We start from the raw sequence: 14,919 nt of genomic DNA, 5'->3' as shown, positions 1-14,919 counted from the left end.
CATGGGTAAGGGTAAAGCTTCCGAGGCTTCCTCCTCACAAGGACCCAAGGAAGCCTCGACTTTTAATGACCTTGAGTACTCGGGGAAGGAGGGCCTTCGTGACAAAGCCCTCCAAAATTGGAAAAAGTTTGCATCTTTGTCGACCGTAGCTATAACAAAATTTGTTGATGAAAATGTTCTTATCGGGTTGGGGATGCTTCCCATGGCCCGAATGCTCCTAGAAAAGGCCGGCCTAGAGTCGATTATTGAAAAAGCCGTATCCACCCGAAGGGGTGTCACCTTTGAATTTCTCTCCTCCTTGGAGAAAGTAAAGTTGGGGAGGGATAAAACCCCGGGAATCAAATTCCGGGCATGCCGACTTGTCCACACATTGACTTATGACCAAGTAAGAGAGGCCCTCCACATTACTAAAGCCCCCATAAATGAACCCCTTGACAAGAAAAAAATGAGTGCATTTTAGAATGACATTACAGGGAAGTGAGACATGGAAATTCAAAGAACACAACCCTTCCTCACCCCATTTTGCGCATCTTGAGCCGCCATATAAACACAAAATTTTTGGTCATGACCGAACCCACCAAGATGAACTACCTCCAATTACAATGCCCATGGTCTATGACCCCAGAGGGAAGGGGATACCGGATTGGGTGGATTTGTTTGTGAACGGTTGCATCGAGTTACAAAAAGAACCAAAGGGGACCATTTTCATTGGGGGTATGATTGAGATGATTGTGGCAAAAACGGGTGTACCATTTCCACCTAATGCTTGGACACTTGAGGTAGTAGCCTCATGGACTATAAATACTTAGAAAAAGCAAACATGCTTGAGGTTGTAGACCGAGTCACCCCCTTGGTGATTTGGTGCATGGGTGGCAAGAACTACAAGTATTACATGTACTTACCTCGTTCCCCCAACTCACCCTTGGGTTGGGGGAGTGCACAAGACTTTTACATGCCTCCCGATGACGAGTTTGTGGACCTTTGGGTTGATAGAGCCCATGTAGTTGAACCCGATAATGAGGAAGGTGGAGAGCAACCACAATGGGGGGGGGGGGAGCTCTAACTTATGGTGACATGCTACATGTTGATGCATCTTTTGATGAACCTATTCCAAATGCTCCTTTTGATGAACCCCACTTCACTCTACCTCACATGCCACAAGCACCACCACAACAACATCCTTTCATGGCACCGCAATTCAACTACCCGGCTTTCCAAACATGGCAATCGGATATCACAAACCGTGTAACAAACCTTGAGTCCACTCTCTCTCAAATGCAACTCACGGAGAATGCCCGGTGGGGAATCACCGAGAACCGCTACCACCACTACCAAGAGGACATGGAGGAAGTGTGTTATGTCCAAAACACAACTTTTGATATGGTGGTGGCCATGAATGCCCAATATATGAAATAATTCCCCACCCAATACCAAGGCTATGGTGAGACTCAAGTGAATGAAGCAAGAGCCGAAATGGCAATATTTAGAAGAAGGAGAGAATCAAGAATAAGGGGAGGACCTCTGGGACATGGAGGTGCCTCAAGCTCACACTCTTGAGTGAGTTTAGGGTGTTCACCTCACACTTTGGGGACAAAGTGAAGAATTAAGTGTGGGGTGGACATGAGTTGGTAACATCATGTATATATTGTAATATATTCATTTCATGCATCGTATTTCAATTCAAAAAAAAAAAACGAAAAAAAAGAAAGACAAGAAAAACCCGGATAGGATGAAAACCCGAAAAGGGCATCCTAGGCAAAAATGGGAAAGTGGCCGAGGCCGGAGTGAAAACCCGAAAGGGCACTCCGGGCAAAATGAAAAAAAGAGTGCGAGCCACGAGAGTAGAGGTGAGGAAAAGAGCTAAACCGAAAACCCGAAAGGGCGGTTTAGGCAAAATGAGAGAATTAGGAAAAAATTGAAAAACCTTTTTTACTCTTTGAAGCCTTGAAATCATGTCACATACATGACTATTTCCATTTGGTGTTGGTGACATAAGTGGTGGAGCTCTAGAAGGCCGGAAGGGTAGGATAGAAGTGTGTCAAGGCTAAGTGGGAGGTGTTGGAGGCCGAATCTTTAATTAGCGCTTGATACACTTGGTGAATGAATTAAGAAGTGAGTGGTGTTGTTTTGAATCAATGATTTGAGAATTATTTTGGAGGAAATTGAGGTTGCCTAATTGATGTGTTAGGAGTGTTAGAAATCTATATCTCATTATACAACATATTCATATATGTTACTTTTAATTTATTTAGTCATAAAATAAATTGTTGATCTTATGCATGCAAACTAAATAAGAAGAGATAAGAAAATTGATTTCTCACCATCTAAATTTCGGTCATTTATGGGCACCAACAAGATCTCCTTCTTGTTAGTTCTTGAGCTTTCCAATAATGGATGAACATTCATGACTTCAAAATAGAAGCCCTCCAATAATTAGCACCCAAGACTATCCCAAAATCCCACAAACTAACATGTACTAGATATTTGTAATGTGGTTTACCTTAAAATCGATTACTAATTCTCATATACTACTACTAGTATTATTAGTGATTGATTTGCACAAATTAGATTCATAAAAATGAATTTTATGAAGAACAAGAGAGAGAAGTTAGTGTTTTTCATAAAACATAAGAGAATGAATTATTAAGAGAAAAACTCTCAATGGTTCATACTCAAAACCGCTGGGGTGGGGAGGATTTTAGGCTCTTTTTCTTTTTCCTTTTTATCTTCACAAGACAAATTAGTGTAAGGCTTTTACATGGTCAAGTCACTATCAAGTGTCATAGACAAATGAATAAGACAAATGGAAAAAGACAAAACTTCTAAAAATTGCCCATCAATTTCGGTTTTGATGTGTAATATGGAGTCCATTTTATTTTTGTCAATTGTACAATTGTATGTCATGTGACATGTGACATGTCTTATGTCATGTTTTAATTTAAAATGCATATTTAACAAATTAAATATCATTTATAAATTAAATAAATCACATTTAACAAATTGACTAGTAATTCAAAATTACTTTCACATAAAATGGTCATTTAAATACTAGTTAGTATAATTCACAACATCTTGTAATTATGACTAACTTATCATTCTCATCTCGCGTGTTTCGCAAACACCGATTAATTTTAGTAATATAACTTCTTAAATTACTAAATAAAATCTTATTTAATCACATTATAATAAGATGTCATTTTCTCTCTTATGCTGATAATTTGTTCAATTTTAAGGATTTAATTAATCTGTATCGACATACAATTAATTAACCTTTTCAATTAAGGGAATCGTCCTTTAGGTGTGACCTCAAGGGATCAACTGATCACCACCGTCGCACGACAGTAATGTCAAACTCTAGCCAGCCAATTATTACCGATATGTGTGGACCAGTTGACTATATATGTAATTTATCATCCCTTTCGTATTCTTGATATGAGATTTAAATATGTGATCAATATGATCGACAATTGTGATCGCATTATTGTCGGGGACACTTACTCCAACAATCTCCCACTTGTCCTCGACAAGTGTGCGTCACCAATTCTCTTGTCCTATTACAATCTCCCACTCAATGCAAGGTGTCTTTCGGGTCGTATTTGCAAGTGATCATATCGAGAGTGGTTTCCTCGATCTGGAGAATAACTGATTGACCGGAGTTATCTACCATAGATACCATCCGAGCGTGGCCACGCATTTCCAGTCCATTACTCCTCGAGTGGCCCTGAGATATTGTTTTAACCCTGACAAGGGGGTGGACAATTCCTATCGCACTTATTCCCTTCGACTAGCCACGGCCATCATAACCCAAAATATGCCCATTTGACCCCATTTACGAAGGTCGTAGTAACACAAATAAAAGTTAATCTGAAACTGTGCCACCTTAGGCGAACAGTCTTTAGTCAAAAGAATCGACTTATTAGAATACTATAGTAGCTCTTGCCACGACCAGGCTATATAAATTTGCCAGAACTCTATAAGCGATCACTGCCCGACAAAGTGTTCCTAACAGTCTGCCTATGTGATCGACTAGTCATCTCACATGACTGTATGACACTGAACTTGCCATCAATCGCTTCACACTCTAGTCACTTCGAGACGTCACCTCATACAAGGGACTATGGGCGAATACTATGTTAATCCGGGTTCACTTTAACGGGGTTCAATATTGTCTCTATAACCCGTTTGGATGTAACAAAGTATAAAAGGAGTTTTCAGATTTAAAAACTCGAACGATAAATGTGATTATCATATGAGTAGTCAATACTTGATTACTACTTCATATTCTATAATCCAGTTTGGTCTTGAATGTAGTTGTTCATCGCAATTCAATTGAAATGACATGACTCATCATGTTAAGCCTATGAGAAGGTTTTGGTTAGTAGGTTTTATCAACTTCTTGTACCTTACTCAACCTTACTACATATTCGTTTTCCTTTGTAATGTATACATTTGCATTACAAAACTTTCTGAGTACGTGTCTAGATCCAATCTAGACATAAGCTTTCTAGCCTTAGAATAGCTCCCACTGTTTTCATAGTGTACGGGATCCATCCTCTTGCACATCTCATGATTGCAAGTGTACTCAATTTACGTTGTAAATATCTCTCATTGTTCTTTATTGCCTAGAACGATTCTAGAAAATCTATTTCTTAAATAACATAGCCACAATGGTATCTTAACCATCCTAATGTATTTTGATTATGGTTTTGTCGGAAACCATGCGCAATCTCAATTGTCAATTGTCATTTGTGTAACACCCTTACACAGAATTGCATCAAAACACTTTGCTTTACATCCTTAATGCTTCTGCAAGTACAAGGGTAATCTTTATGGCTTACTTGGTAACTATTACTTAAATTCGATTTGAAACAATTCATCATACTCAAAGTATATGAAGTATTATACATCATTACTCATTTAATTGATTCGCCAGCGGAAGCAAATGGAATCAATCAAATATGTTCAACTCGATAGAACTAATCATGAATCTTATCAACATAAGAATTCTTATATGATGCTAATATCATGTAGATTTATCTCCATAAATCCGGATATTAAAGATGTATTATAATACTCCAAAAGTCTTAAATCATTCCCAATGATCAATATGTCATCCACATATAAGACTAATTAAAATTTCCGTAACTCCCACTAAACTCTATGTATAAACACAACTTCTCGACTTATCGAGAAAAGTTTTATAACATGATCAAAACATTGATTCCAACTCATTGATGTCCTACTTAAGACAATCTCTTAAGTTGCACATTATCTTAGGATTGCAAGAATCTACAAAACTCAAGACATGTATTGAACACGTTCCTTCTAATGGAAGAAGTGGGTTTTAGATTCACTCGCTATATATCTCATAATGAAACATAATCCCTAAGAAGATCCAAATAGACTTAAGCATTTCAACTAGTGCAAAACCTTTTGCAACCAATCAAGCTTTGATATCTCTCTTAGATATCCAACAAATTCACTCGGAATTGATTTCGGATTTTCATGGCTCTAAGCCTTGTATTGAGTTGTGACTTAAACACTCTCATGTAAGTCATATATTCATTACTTTCCAGAAGTAACTTGAATCAAACAATTTCTTTGTAAGTTGTAAGCTCTTTACTTTCTTAAAAGTAACACTAATTCATCATCTTCAACAAGTGAAACAAGTGATGAGTTCAACCTCCTAGGTTTCGAAGAAACAACGTCATGTAGCCAAGAAAGACCGGTTTCTTGCGACATAATTTTTGACACAATTCTTTTGTGGCTCTTGAATAATTTCTCCCACTCTGTCTTCTAGAAATAAACTTGTATTCTAGGAAGACAGTTTCATGAGCCACAAACCCATTGTACTCGTGATTATTGTAAGGAAAAATGAGCATTTGTTTCTTGTGAAAACTTACAAGCATGGTACCCTACCATTTCATATCTCATATGAATCGTTTAGGTTTAGTGGAAAACAACTTAGACAAAATGATAAAATCCTCAAAATTAGATCAAGTAACTCAAGGTAACTTGATTAAAGTCCAAACCATATCGAATAGCGTTTGAATTCTTTATCCAACCACACATTATCCCATAATGTATGCTAAGAGAGATTTACTTGTGATACTATATCACATTTCCTTTGGCTTATATCAAAGTCTTCACTTAGATAATCCCATCACGACTAAATCGTGATTCCTGGAACTCTTTGAATTTCTTCAAAGATTTCTCTTTTTACCTTATTAAGTGAACATATTAGCGTTAACTTAAATCGTTGGTAAAAGAAAATGATCAACCTATTCTGGATCAGTGATTTAGATCCTCGATCTCCTTTTCAAACAAAAGGCACGAGACATCTTGCTTTGAATACAAGATACGCATATACCATAAGATCTAATGGTTTCAAGATTACTCGATAACTCTTTGCGTTCATCATTCCAGAATTTAAGGTTTAATCTTTGGTTACCAATTTGAGTCTTGTATCATCTACATGATATATCATTCTAGTTTGGTTTAGAATATAATCACCTTGATAATGGGCTAGCCATACATCAAACCATGGTGTGTAGGGTCACAAAAGTGAAACCTCTTTTGTATCTTAACAAGTTTATATTCTTATTTAGAGTTTATTCACTTAATAGTCATAATTAAGGTATAAATGTAAACCCAAAACTAGATTGAGTACACAATGACTCTATCCCTCGACATTATTTGATGCTAGTCGTCATATTCTAATCATCCTATGTATTGCATACAATGATGAAAACCACCACCGGTTTCTAATATTGACGAAGTAGTACTAGCAAAATTTATGTCAATCAAATAAATATTTAAAGAAGAAAGTCTCATTAGATGTCCCACAACTAATTTGCTAATTCTTTCAATAATTTGGGGTAGTTTCCTTTCTAGTGTACAACATTTAGGACAATGGAAACTTTATCGGTCGGGATTGATAGGTTTAGTATCGCTATTCTCAATAACTTTACTTTTAACATTACCATGTATCAATTCCATTCTAATCTTTACTTCTTGAACCTCGTCCATTTCTTAACGGTTTAAGAGAATGCTCCCACTCATTTTAAAGAATCTTTACTTAGAGAAGCAAAGTTGAATCTTATGAAGACTACTCTTCAATTCAATCGTTTTAGTCTTAAAACTTTCATTGAAGTGGTTGCGTTATTTTGGTCAGTTACGATTTCTAACAAATCCAGTTACCAAAATGATTTAACGTTTCAAAGTACTTAACTCAATTAAGCATATGAGAAACAATGTATTGTAAGTAGATATGTTAGTCAAGAATCAAAAACCTGTTTGATAATGAATAACTTTAATCTATACTCTTCGCAAGAGATCCTTCCAATGGATAACACGAGGTTTTAGAACAAAAATTCATATTTATCTTTAGGTACGATGTTTTAATGGAGATTTGAACTAAAATCAAAATGATATCGTATATGAATTGTGGTAAAGAAATAGAACAATATGATAACGGAATAATGAAAACAAAACATTTATCGTTATATTAATACTTGTAAATAACAAGTAAAGCATTTACATAGTGACCTCTACCCAACTATGATAAATGATTCCAAGATCCAAATTCATATTAACTTGGGCATCGGTAAAGCTGAATACAACCCTCATCAATATAACTCGGTGGATTAACTCTTTAATCAATTCTACTTTTAGAACTCTTGGTCGATAAAATTACATTAATATTTATCTTTAGCCCGAAACACATCCGGCAACCGTCGAGAATACTTTCGTTGAGTTCAACCCAAATTTCAAATAAATGTGTCCATGATCCAAATTTACATCAACTTGGGCATCGGTAAAGCCGAATTCAACCCTTATCTTTATAAATTCGGTGGGTAGACATTTATCACCCACTTACCCTACGTAACAAGGTTTGTACCCCGGTAAAGCCGAGTGCACTCCCTCACGAAATAGGTTTTCATGGTTTCTACTTTTTGGTAAGGCTAAGTCTCAATTGTTTATTTTAGCGAGAGGTCATGTCAATTTATTATCTATCACGTTTTAAGTGAACTAAAGCGATGAACTACGATAATTGTAATTGACATGGTCGATAAACTCGATTCAAAATGCATGTTTAGTTATGGCGATTTAGCGATGCATGCGACATATAAATAAAATGCAAAGCATAAAAATAAATCCTAGTATGGCCTTCCTAAAATAGTAAATCTAATAAACTATTTTACAAATTCGGAAACCAACTCCTTTTGTCCCTTGAACTTCGGTTTTGACACGCATCTCGAGGTAACACCGTCTTTGATGGACCGTCTTCTTGAAAGGCACCATCTTCAAGGAACTCCGGAATAAATAAATTACATAACAAATTACATAATTTCCTATTATACAATTGTAATTAAAATAAAAATAAATCTATTAAATTACAAAACGGTGATACGAAATCACAATAAATTACAACCAAATCGATATTCCCATACATTTCGGGTAATATCAATTAAAAACTAAAGCCATACTAAGTAAAATTAAATAATTCAAAAATTACATAAAATAAAATTATGACAATCATAAATAAAATGCAGCATTATAATATGTATGAACATGCCCAATTTTATGCTAAATCGCCTTTAAGGAGCCAATATCATATATTAATCAATTTTTACGGATTTGCGTGATGTAACCTTTTAAAATCACAATAATTACATAAATTCATATTTATGTACAAGTTAATTACCCTAAACAACTTAGGACTCAAAATTAGTCTCCACTAACATATTGACAATAATTAACTTATATTTCTTAATATTGTTCATAAAAGGACTAAAAAAATACAATATTATGCCATAAACTTCAAATAAATCATAAAAATTTCAAATAAATTTGAAATTTGAAATTTAAACTCATGAACATTCTGGGGAAAAATACCATGACAGTCATAATGTTCAAAACTTAGGTTAAAAATTTCGAAATTTATCGAGAAAAACAATGTTGCGGTTTATTCGATTTATCAATTATTACCATAAAAATATGAGAAAAATTATTTTTATCAACTTTTAAATTTTAGATCTTAAATATGTGATAAAATATCATGTGACGTTTTTCCTTTAGTCATGAAGTATGTTTTAGAAATTTACACTAATTAAAGTCACTATTTATATGATTTTTCATCAAAATTCATAAATCATGCATTAAAACTTCATTATAGCCAATTATTTTACACACATCTTGTAAAATTTCATGTGATAACATACTAAATTTCTATGACCAGATTGGAAATATAACTCATATTAACCTATTTTTCCATTTAAATTCGATTTTATCTTGAAAAATCCATATTTCGAGCATAAGAACTCATAAAATTATGAAACTTTACAGGTCATCTAAAGATTATATATGTGAAAACATATCCAAAAATCACTGGAAAAAAACGAAGTTTAGCTATTTTTCGTCCAAAAATGACATTTTTATCATAAAAATCACATTTTAATGCCATTATTATATAAAATGAACAATAAAATTCATAAATTAACCAAAATATCCTAAATACATTTTAGGACCAGAAACTTTAACATGCAAAATTGATTTCGTGATATATCATAATAAACACAAATATAAAAGTTTTATTTGTTAATCGTATAACTCGGAAAAACTATAACCGATTTGCATGCAAACAACCTAAAGCTCTGATACCACTTGTTAGAAATATATATCTCAATATGCAACATATTCATATATGTTACTTTTAATTTATTTAGTCATAAAATAAATTGTTGATCTTATGCATGCAAACTAAATAAGAAGAGATAAGAAAATCGATTTCTCACCATCTAAATTTCGGTCATTTATGGGCATCAACAAGATCTCCTTCTTGTTAGTTCTTAAGCTTTCCAATAATGGATGAACATTCATGACTTCAAAATAGAAGCCCTCCAATAAGTAGCACCCAAGACTATCCCAAAATCCCACAAACTAACATGTACTAGATATTTGTAATGTGGTTTACCTTAAAATCGATTACTAATACTCATATACTACTACTAGTATTATTAGTGATTGATTTGTACAAATTAGATTCATAAAAATGAATTTTATGAAGAACAAGAGAGAGAAGTTAGTGTTTTTCATAAAACATAAGAGAATGAATTATTAAGAGAAAAACTCTCAATGGTTCATACTCAAAACCGGTGGGGTGGGGAGGATTTTAGGCTCTTTTTCTTTTTCCTTTTTATCTTCACAAGACAAATTAGTGTAAGGCTTTTACATGGTCAAGTCACTATCAAGTGTCATAGACAAATGAATAAGACAAATGGAAAAAGACAAAACTTCTAAAAATTGCCCATCAATTTCGGTTTTGATGTGTAATATGGAGTCCATTTTATTTTTGTCAATTGTACAATTGTATGTCATGTGACATGTGACATGTCTTATGTCATGTTTTAATTTAAAATGCATAATTAACAAATTAAATATCATTTATAAATTAAATAAATCACATTTAACAAATTGACTAGTAATTCAAAATTACTTTCACATACAATGCTCATTTAAATACTAGTTAGTATAATTCACAACATCTTATAATTATGACAAACTTATCATTCTCATCTCGTGTGTTTCGCAAACACCGATTAATTTTAGTAATTTAACTTCTTATTATTTCTCTCGTATGCTGATAATTTGTTCAATTTTAAGGAATTAATTAATCTGTATCGACATACAATTAATTAACCTTTTCAATTAAGGGAATCGTCCTTTAAGTGTGACCTCAAAGCATCAACTGATCACCACCGTCGCACGACAGTAATGTCAAACTCTAGCCAGCCAATCATTACTGATATGTGTGGACCAGTGGACTATATATGTAATGTATCATCCCTTTCGTATTCTTGACATGAGATTTAAATATGTGATCAATATGGTCGACAATTGTGATCGCATTATTGTCGGGGACACTTACTCCAACAAGGAGATGCTTTGATGACTAAGGTGACCTTGGGTTTGAATTGAGCGGAATGATAGGGGGGAATAAGGAGAGTTTTTGTGAGTGATGAAGAGTTGGTGATGAAGAATCGGTGGACTAGGATCATCTTAGAAGAGGGATGGCATAAAGAGGGCAATTGAGGGAAGAGAGGTTAGTTTTGGAGGATTTTGGGTCACTTACTCACTTGTTGGAGCTTCGAATAAAAGTGACCATGTGTTTTAGAAGAGGGATGATATAAGAAGGAAGTGCGAGAGAAGAGAGGGGAAGTAGGAGCGTGCCCATGCGGTTTTCTTAGCCTAGCGGTGATTAGATTTACTTTAGTTTTCTCGTGACGAGCAAAAGGCTAAGTGTGGGGTGTCTGATGAGCTCCTATTTATACATTGGTTTGGCATCATTTGGAGCTCATTTGGTAACATTTGGTAACGGTTTTTGACAATTTTAACGTTATTTGACCAATTCCGAGTGCTTTATCATTTAGCATGGTTTCTAGTGAAGAATGAGGTGTCAAGCGACCAAGAGAAGCATCAAAGGAAGGGTGAAGAACAAGCATTGAAGAAACATCATGAGAAAGCCTTCCAAGGATCAAGCAAACAACGATTGAAAAGCGCACTCCAGGCCAGAACTCGCACGGTGCGAGTTTCCAGATCCCAGAACTCGCAGGGTGTGAGTTTTCTGGGTTTGTTCCATTTTGTGTTACGGGATTTTCCTGTGTTAAGCCCATGATTATTAGGTTATGTTAGACTATATATAAGATGTTTTCCTCTAGGTAAGACATTTTATGCTCATTTTAATTAATCAAGTTGTGATTTTGGGAATTATTCATCTTTTTGATTGGGTTTAGATCTACTATGGAGAACTAATCTCCTATTCTTAATCCGGCTCAAAGGTGTAATATTTGGTTGTAAGACTACTTAATCTTTCCTTAATTTTCATTATCGTTATTAATCCTTTGTGTTTATTGTTTGGATTTTGGAAACCTTGTTTACATTGAGTAATTAAGTGTGATTTCCTTGTTGCTTAATTAATCAAGTTCCTTAATTTAATGTTGTTGGAATTATTAAGTGTGATTTCCTTGTAATCTCATCTTTGCAACACCTTGTTATTTTGTTAATGAATGTGATTTCTTCTTGGCTTAACTAGCAAGTAAAGGATTAACTTGTAATTAGGCATTAATCGTGATTTCATTGTGTCTAATTACCCCAATTGAATCTCTAGTGCTCTTATCTTCTTGTTAATTTGACCAATGTATGTGATTTCTACTTGGTAGAATTGATAAGTTGGGTTATTTGATTAAGTGTGATTTCCTTGTCATTTGGCCATTATTAAGAAGATTTAGAAGATTTATTTTCACAATAGGGTGATAATGTATAACTAAAGGATTGATCTTGTGGTTTTATTAACTAAAGTGTCTCACTTTGTTGAGTCGGATTAAGTCTCTCTCAAATTTGATAAATTTCCATCTTAAAACTTGTTTGATTGGTTGTTGCTTACTCTTGTTTGATTTTAGCCTTGCTCTTGATACAATTGAAACCCCAACCAACCCCCCCCTTTTACATACTTGTTGTTGTTGAACTTGTCACAATTGTTCTAGTTACTCTTTTGAATTCACCATGGCAAACCCCCTTCTCTTGGGTTCGATCCCATTGCTTACTACTTTACTAGTTTAGAATTAGTATTAATTAGTATGTATTGTGGTATACTAAATTGTTAATTTGGCCGTCTTAAATAGCGACGTTTTAGGCGTGTCACCGCTCATTGGTGAAACTCTTCAATTCTTCGCTAAAAACACCTCATTCGACATCCCACCCTTTGTAAAGAAAAGAATGGAAAGGTAAACTTCAGGGTAATATATTAGTCAGTAACATTTTTATTATCAAATTTCGTCTTCAAAAGGTTAAACAGGAAAACTAATGTGAAACGAAGTTTGTAAATAACATTTTTATACTAGTCAGTAACATTTTTATTATCACCTTTGCTTACATTTTATTCTGCATTGTGTACTTTTGATGCTTACAGGTATGGGCCAGTATTCCGAACCAGTCTAGTGGGGAGACCGATTATAATTTCAGCTGATGCAGAGCTTACCTACTTGATCTTTCAACAAGAAGGACAAATGTTTCAGAGCTGGTATCCAGATAATTTTACAGAGATTTTTGGACGGGAGAACGTAGGCTCTTTACACGGGTTCATGTACAAGTACCTTAAAAACATGGTGCTAAATCTTTTCGGAATTGAAAGTCTAAAGAAGATGCTTCCTGAAGTTGAAGAGTCGGTTCTTAAACAGTTAAATCAATGGTCACGTCTAGACTCAGTCGAATTCAAGGATTCAACAGCCAGTGTAAGCTATTTCAAAATTCTAGCTAGCTACTTTAGTCACATTCCTGCAAAGTTTAACTTAACTTTTCTCTTCAGATGATATTCAATCTCACCGCAAAAAAGTTGATCAACTACGATGAGGAAAACTCTTCAGAAAATCTAAGGGACAGCTTTGTCGCATTTATAAAGGGGTTGATCTCCTTTCCTTTGAACATTCCTGGTACAGCATACCACAACTGCTTATAGGTAGACTACATCATATCTTAATACTTACTAGTTATAAATTTTGTCGATACTTGTATTCTTTTTAATTAACAAAATGATCTTTTATATTAAGAAAAATCTTTGTTCCATTTTGTAATGAAAGAAATAAAACCAAAAGTTTCCAAATACTAAGCAAACTGTATTATCGCCACAGGGAAGACGATGCTTAAGAACATGTTACACGACAGATGACTTATGCCAAGCAAACATAAGAGGGACTTCTTTGATTTTGTCCTTGAGGACCTATCAAAGGAGGGAACGCTCCTAACAGAAGGAATTGCTTTGGATCTAATGTTTGTGCTTCTGTTTGCTAGCTTTGAGAAAACTTCCATGGCTCTAACTTTGGCAATGAAATTTCTCACAGACTATCCTTTGGTGCTGAAAACTCTGACGGTAAGAGCTTATAGTAGGCAACTCATCGTTAATCATCAATTCTTCATACACTAAGTCTCTTGAGAGACGGTCTCAAACTTTTAAAGGGCGACAAACTCATTTAACTATAAAAACCACACATACCTGTTTTGGTAAAAATTTACCGGTTATTAATTAATTATGTGAGTGATAGTGATTAATCTAATGCCAATTACGACTTGGATGAAAATAACGATAATGAACGAAATAAATACGAATGAAAGAACGACACGGAGGATTTTTGGTGACGCGGAAAACCCGGTGTGGGAACAACCGCGGGGGGAGTCGGAATCCCGCCAACTTTTCACTATAATCGAAGATAAATTCGCAAGTAAGGAAATACAAGATTATTTTTTGCTAGAGAATTATGGCCAAGTGTAGACGGGATTTTAAGAAGTGAAGCTTTGCTTGTGATAATTTTCGAATGCCTTGAATGTTGCCCTTGCCTTGCTTTATATAATTTTCAGAAGTAGACTTAGGGTTAGTAAACTTACTCTTGCTTCTGCTCCTGGAATTTGGGGTTGTTACCATGAAAATAGGTAATAGTTGTTGAAAGGGTCAAAGCCCAATCTTTCCCTCTCTTGCACGTGGGATTTATCCTTGGCCCATTTGTGTTTGTTTGCTCTTTTAATCCCATGGTCCACACCATGCCACCTCATCAATTCCTTCTTTCTTTGATCAACCAATAGATGCGTGCCACATCGCCAACTTTTTGCAGATCTTTCTGCCAGTGAAAAAATGCCACGTCACGAGTGATAAAACTTGATTTTTATCCCTAACAATTGCCCCCAATTTTCCTTCTCAGCATCAAGATGAGGAGGGAAATTAGTCTTTCTGGTTCTGGATGCTATGTCGTCTGATATGTAGCTCTACTTCTGCTTTATTTGCAGTACCGTTGCTGCTATTTCTTGACTTCTCACCTTCTTCCAGGATCTGCTAAGCCTAAGGCTACACTTGCTGCGGTTCTGGCTCTG

At 34.9% G+C, this 14,919-nt stretch overlaps 1 pseudogene; it reads left to right on the top strand.

Annotated features, from left to right (window-relative positions):
- Positions 1–14,919, top strand: part of LOC141638335 (cytochrome P450 87A3-like) — a 59,940-nt pseudogene that overhangs the window by 28,215 nt on the left and 16,806 nt on the right.

The sequence above is a fragment of the Silene latifolia genome, unplaced genomic scaffold, assembly GCF_048544455.1.
Source record: "Silene latifolia isolate original U9 population unplaced genomic scaffold, ASM4854445v1 scaffold_20.1, whole genome shotgun sequence".
Classification (NCBI taxonomy): Eukaryota; Viridiplantae; Streptophyta; class Magnoliopsida; order Caryophyllales; family Caryophyllaceae; genus Silene; species Silene latifolia.
The sequence above is the reverse complement of the archived record's forward strand: the minus strand, read 5'-3'. Positions and strand labels throughout refer to the sequence as shown.